The sequence below is a fragment of the Rhinolophus sinicus genome, chromosome 6, assembly GCF_057876585.1.
Source record: "Rhinolophus sinicus isolate RSI-liver-muscle chromosome 6, RSI-T2T, whole genome shotgun sequence".
Classification (NCBI taxonomy): Eukaryota; Metazoa; Chordata; class Mammalia; order Chiroptera; family Rhinolophidae; genus Rhinolophus; species Rhinolophus sinicus.
In genome coordinates, this window is record NC_142506.1 from 46,466,258 (window position 1) to 46,473,066 (window position 6,809).

General features: G+C 44.4%; 1 long non-coding RNA gene across 1 annotated transcript; it reads right to left on the minus strand.

The window, feature by feature from the left end:
- Positions 1-304: 304 nt before the first annotated feature.
- On the minus strand, positions 305-6,788 carry LOC141567854 (uncharacterized). Its single transcript, XR_012490753.2, has 3 exons — positions 6,656-6,788; positions 5,955-6,126; positions 305-1,583 (listed from the first exon to the last, which is right to left on the minus strand). It is a non-coding gene; the product is annotated as an uncharacterized LOC141567854 (long non-coding RNA).
- Positions 6,789-6,809: the final 21 nt, after the last annotated feature.

Below are 6,809 nucleotides of genomic sequence, written 5' to 3' on the forward strand. Positions count from 1 at the left end.
GAGGGACTTCAGAGAGATAGGACACAGGGCCGGCTACCTGATTAGCTGGGAATATGACATAAACTTATCCCTCCAATGTTTTAGTTTGAAAATTGTCAAACCTACAGAAAAGCTGAATGAGTAGCACACAATTGAAGGATATCACGTAAATTTCTCTTATAGTCATTGGTTGCTAATATTTTACCATTTATGTTTTCCCTTTCTTGTCCTCTTCCCGTATCTATATACATGTGCTGAACCATTTGAAAGTAAATTGTAGGTATCACGACACTCTACCCTAAATTCTTCAGTATGGATCTTCTAAGAACAAAAACATTGCCCTTCATAATCCTAATGCTATGCTCACACCCAAGAAATTCAAAAAGGTAAAATCATGACTCTTAGCCAGTTATAAAATAAACATATGTGAAAGATTTTATTTAACCCATGGTTAATGAGGGAACTGTAAGATGTCATGACCAGTTTGAAATGGAATCCAGAGAACAGACACATTTGTAGATGAGGATTGTCGAAAGGAATGAGCAACTGGAGGCAAATCGGGCTTCTTCGAGTTGATTCTCTGGGCAGGGGATTATTTTGCACTGCTATCTGTTGTCTACAATTAATGAGTTGTACAATAGTTCAAAGGCAATGAAAGTTGCAAAGCCCCTGTAGAATCAAAATTAGATAGCCCTGAGGGGTGTGCTCCAGACCAGGGGTGGGCAAACTTTTTCTTTGAAGGTCAGATAGGAAATATTTTAGTTATTGCAAGCCATATGGTGTTTGTTACAACTACTCAACTCTGTTGTTGAATGTGGCAGTAACGGAAATCGTCATGTCGTGGGAAGGAATGAGTGTAGCTTTGTGGCAATAAAACTTTATTTATAAACACAGGTGGCAGGCCGTATCTGGCCCACTGGCTGTAGTTTGCTGGCCCTGTTTGACAGAATGAATAATTTTCCACTGTAGCATGAATTTTCTCCCACAGATACAAAAATAAGATGTTTTAGGAGTGGAATTGTGTCCTCATCAAAATGTATACATTGAATTCTTAACCCCTAGCACCTGAGAATGTGACTGTGTTTGGAGACGGCATCTTTAAAGAGGTAATCAGTGTAGAAGGAGGTCATTAGGTAGACCCTAATCCTTGTAAGAAGAGATGTGGGCACAGAGGGAAGGCCAGGTGAAGACACGGGGAGAAGACAGCTATCTGTAAGTAAAAAAGAAATGCCTCAGAAGACACTGTGAGAAAATAAATTTCTGTTGTGTAAGCCACCGCCTGTGCAGTACTTCGTTGTGGTAGCAAAAGCAGGCTAACACAGATGTCCTTCACTTTGAAAAGATGGCTATCTAATCATGAGACAAGTGAGTCGGATAGACCAATTTCTCTCTCAAGGTGCCTTGTCAAATGCAGTGTCTTCAAGAAGCACTTAAAGGTGAAGGTGGGAGAAGATTTTCAATGTCAAACAAGTTTAGAAACTGTATCAAACCACAGTTCTGTCTTCAAAATTCACTACAATCTCAGTATGTCAAAGCTCTTGAGACATCCCGCGATAGCATCTGTTCTAACTGGGTGTAACCAGAGTTTCCCAAACTTGGAATGCCTTAAAAAAAAAAAAAAAAAAAAAAATTCTGAGTAATAAAACCATTGCTCTTGGAACATGTTTGGAAACACTAGTGTGAGCAAAAAACGAGATATTCTGAAAAGGTAAAGATGCCTGTGGGCAGAGCCTTGGGAAATGTAGGATTCAGAACGCTGGAGAAGAGGACATACATGTGTTCCAGGCAGGGGCAAGAGGGGGACCGCTGTGCCCGAACCTGTGCAATGGTGACATAAGAGGCCAGGCGGCTCAGAGCCAAGGGCTCATGGTGGTCAGACCAAGGCTGGTCCTAAAGGACTGTTACCTGTTTCCAGAACCCGAGGCCTCGAGTATCTGATTGTAGACTAAAGAATGGAATTCAGAACACCTGGCCCTCGGTGTCTTCCTTTGTGCCCCAAGATCACCTCCCACCAGAACTTGAGAGTCCACAGAACGCTCTTTCTATGAATTAAATAGTGTGTCAGTGGGGTAAAAGCCTGGATGGTGCGCGCAATGTCAGCCCTTAGCCACCAGATGGCGCGCGGAATCCACAGTGCAAGCGCCGGCCTCTGGTTGGTCTCAGCGCTGGCACTGGCCCGTGGGTCCTGTGTTCCTGTGTCCTCTCTTAACAGAGAGTCCTGCGTAAGCTTGGTTATAGAGGAGCAAGTGAAACATCACACTGCGCAGCTGTGCTCCTCCTGTCCTGTTTCTCCTGGGGACACGTCAGCAGCAGTTACCCAGGCTGAAGTTTTGAAGGCCAGTCTCTTCCTGCAGTTGTTTTCACTGCAACTAGAGGTGGGGAGCACTTAGCTTCCATTTTGAAACCCACCATCCTGATGATATAGAATCATTAGGAAAATATCTCTCAAGGATTGCTCATTAGGGCAACCACATTTCTGGCATGAAAACAAACTCTGCAAACACTGTGTTACTCTGCTATTCTGACTGCTAGCACCGTGGGTGTAAGACTTTTACGTAATCTCAAACCTCAGCCCAAGAGTTAATAGTGTTACTCACGCCACTGGGGCATGAAAGAAAGACTTGCATTTGGGGTGGTTATTGCTTGCCCAGAGCGCTGGAATGAGACATAAGGCTGAAGGCCAAGGGACTTGGGCCACCCATGCAGTGAAATAATCCCCCAGAAATGCAATGCCCCAAGTGGAAATGAAAGCAAAGCGAACAGTCATTCCAGGGCATTTACTAAGTGGAACTGACAGTAACTCAGTCTGAAGTTTGCTGGTCTCCTAACCCTGCAAGGCTCTGATTTGGGATGCATTACATAGATACTACCAGGAAATGACTGAAATCCAGCACTTGGAACACTATTCTTGTCAAGCGCTGTGTCGTCAGCAGTGAGCCCTGTTATTTTCAGTTCCATTGGCAATGAATAATTAATAACCTCGTTTTTGAGTGGAAAGTACGTTTCAATGGATGGGCAATGCTTTCAGAGGGGCCTCTGAGAGTTGCTGTTTATTTCCTTCTTTGTTTCTCTTTCTGAAGTAGGACCCTGGAAGTGAAGCAATATTCAAATATATTATGGCCTACATTTTTGGCCCATCACAGACTTGTGTGCATAAACAAAAGCAGAATCTAATATTTACGTTGCAACCTATTAATATACCAGGTACTCTGTTCCCTGTTTTGTAAGTACTTTCTCATTTAATCCTCACAGCAATAATTTAGTGGTTGGCATTGGCCCAGGTTTCTAGATGAGGAACCTGGGCTCAGAGAGGTTAAATAACTTGCCCAAAGCCACACAGCTAGTAATCGTGAGAGCTAGGAATTGGAACCAGATATGCCTGAATTCAAAGCCTGGGTTTGGTCTCCTTCACTAAAGCATTTCATAGAAAATCAGAACCTCCAAGTTGGGAGGGACCTAGGAGGTCATGTAGATGAACTCTCTAGACAATGCAGGAATCCCTTTTCCAGCATTTTCTAGAAGTCGAAAATCAAACAAGCACAAATGTGCTGGAAATCAAAAGCTGATAAAAAGAAATAAGAGCAAGATTTCAGAATGCAGACAGAGGGCCTAAAATAAATGTAATAGATTTGTTTAAGTTTTCTTTAAAAATCGAACATATACATATATATATATTCGATTTTTAAAGAAAACTTAAACAAATATATTCAATTTTTAAAGAAAATTTAACCAATTTTATATATATATATATATGTTAGTATGGGTGGGCTGGCTGTAATATTCCGAAGTCGTGTGTACTGTAATTAAAAGTGATTCAAAGGAATGCTACTACCATGTTCCCCTGAAAGTAAGACCTAGCCGGACCATCAGCTCTAACGTGTCTTTTGGAGCAAAAATTAATATAAGACACGGTCTTATTTTAATATAATATAAGACGGGGTAAAATATAATATAATATAATATAATATAATATAATATAATATAATATAATATAATATAATATAATGTAATGTAATATAAAACCGGGCCTTATACTAATTTTTGCTCCAAAAGACACATTAGAGCTGATGGTATGACAAGATCTTATTTTCAGGGAAGAACGGTATCTCACCTCCATCCCCCCATGGTCCCCGCAGGTCCCAGAATGATCAAGCTGTGGCAAAAAGCTCTCTCTCAATACTGGATAAAGTATACTACATGGGGGGCAGGGAGGGACCGGCCTCAGGCCACACAAGTTGGTGGTAGAGCTAGAAATAGAACCCCGTGCTGTGTGTCTCCTGTGCCCCGGCACTGCTTGTCCCTGCCACCTCACACGTCTCGTCATGACTAGCTCTGTGTGAATTTGGTGAGGAAACCCAAAACCAGGTTTCAGTTTTCATTATATACCGGAAACTTGGCCTGAGATCACTAAAAAGTTCACTGTGGTTTGTGAACCTTTCAGGCAGATGGAGCCAGGTTTCTGCCCTGCATCTGCCCCCACCAATGCCAAGAGGGATTTATGGGTCTGAGCGGGAACAGGTACAATTGCCATGTTCCAGGTGCACGCTGGCCTGGAATGACACTGAGAAAGCAGGACTCCACTGTGCAAATCACAGCTGCTGCCTCCTCTCAGCGCCAGTCAGAATAACTTGGGGCGAGAGAAAAGGAGGGATGATTTAGGAAGCGTGCATATTCATTTGCAAATGAAGTTATGGAAGTTGCTGGTGAGATTTATACTGGTAATTAAGTTATAATGGCTCTGTAAAGCCGCTTGAGTTGGAATTCCTGTAAAATACTAAAGGGACTGAGGCCCTTTTGAGAAATGTCTGATTGTTTAGCATTTTCAGAAACAATTTAGTTTTCTGTAGTATTTTATATTCCCTAACTGGTAACTCCTCAAAGCGCTCTTACAAGGCAGGCCACTGGGCTAGCCCGTGTGTGCATGCCCAAAGATTGTTGGTCTACCTGCAGAGCACATATTAGATCACCCCACTCCTGCCCCGGGGTTTCGGAACAAGAACAAGGTGTTCTTCAAGTGACACAGCCAAGTAAAGAATGTTTCATTTCAAGTCATTCAGAGCCTCTGTACAACCAGCTTGAAATGATCCAGTTTAATTAAAGGAACTAGGGGAATTATGAAGAAACCAGGGACGAAGCCCATTCAAAGAGCTCGCAAAAATTCAAGTTCAAACCGCTATGTAAAAAAGTCATGGCTCCTTTCCCTTGCTGCCATTCGGCACTACTGGGCAATGATGGCCAAATATGCATGAGGCTGGGAAGAGGAATAAGGAGAAAAGCAAGAGCCTGGTCAAGTCCAAACTGGATAGTCAGTCCTTGATTAATTAATAGCTGCCTCCTGTCTAAATAGATCATTTTATATTGAGAGAGAGACTCACTTACCTACCGATGTGCACTGTAATGAGGTGCCTCTCTTAGAAAGTAAAGGGCTGTGGTTTTCTTTGCTCCTTTTCCTTAATGGCAGAAGCCTGAATGCATATTCAGTTCTAGGACTAAGAGTGTCGAAAACACAGCTTAGGCAAGAATTCACTATTTGGAATGTTCAAGGTGCAGCTTGCTTATGGGATGCACTTAAAGCTCGGCTTTTCTTTCACGGTTGTCCCTTTTCAGGGCTTTAAAGCACACTTTCAATTCTTTGGTTCTATAAGAGAGGGCTTAATGGTGTGTGTCTAAGAGTCAGGACTGCCAGGGCTGGTTCTGAGTGGTCGTTCACCTTGACTCAGCGGGAGGGGGAAGTGCTGACTTTCCCTTCGCACCTCAGGACTCGTGTCTCTGCCGTCATCTACAAGCAAACCTCTAGTGCAGGGACTCAATGAGGCACAAAATCACCTAGGTGGCTCCCATCAGGTGCTCCTCTCAGCCTCGTTGGAAGAGGAAGGAAAGAGCCAAGTAGGAGGCACCACGGGGAGTTCAGAGAGGCCTGTTTGGATGCTGTGGCCACGTGAGGAAAGTTCAAAGAGAAGAGCAGCTGGTCTTACCTGGTCCTGAAGCAAACTATGGTCATGGGAGAGAGGCCATGGGGATTCAGGAATCAGCGCTCCGGTGGGCATGCGGATGCCCTGTCAATCCGGGGGTCACTGGGACAGGTGAATCAGAGGGGTGGGTAGCAAAGTAAGGGGTTCCAAGTGCACTCATTTACTCAACAGGGTCCTGTATAGTCCACAAAATACGAAAAGAAAACAATCTAAATGAACACATGTTTAAGCAAACGTCTGGAAATGTAACACACTGATGTACCAACCACAACGAAATTCAGCTCTTGTATGATTGTTGGTTTATGCAGAAGGTGCTTTCTCACTGGTCCCTGGCCTGCATTCTAAACGACCTGAGGACAGGACGCTGCCTTATTGCACTCTCAGGCGCCCCATGCTGTTTAGCACATTTCCAGGCATTAGGAGGTGCTGGCAGCAACCCTGACACTGTCACAGCCTGTCAGCTGTTTGGAAGGAAAGGGTGCTGCTGCAGGCCACCTCCCCGCCTACCTGGAGCCCCAGAGAAGTTCATGGTGAACAGAGCAAGAGCCCTGAGATCTGCAAACCAGCAGACTCACACAGACGGCGACTCCCGGGTCTGAGAGCTGTCTCCCCACAAACACCTCATGAATTAACCAGTTCACCTACTGCAGTCTGTAGGAGTTCCTGTCTCCTGGGCACCAGGACAGGAAAGCTACACCCCTTACCTCAGCCGGTGGGGTGTCTGAGCCTCTGTCCTGCCCTCTCCCTGGTTTACTCTCATGCAAGAAGCTGGGCAGACTGGATGGGTGCTCCCCTGGGCCATCTGACATTGGGTCAAACTGGGGCATGTGACCGAGGAGCTTCATGACAAGGGCAGCC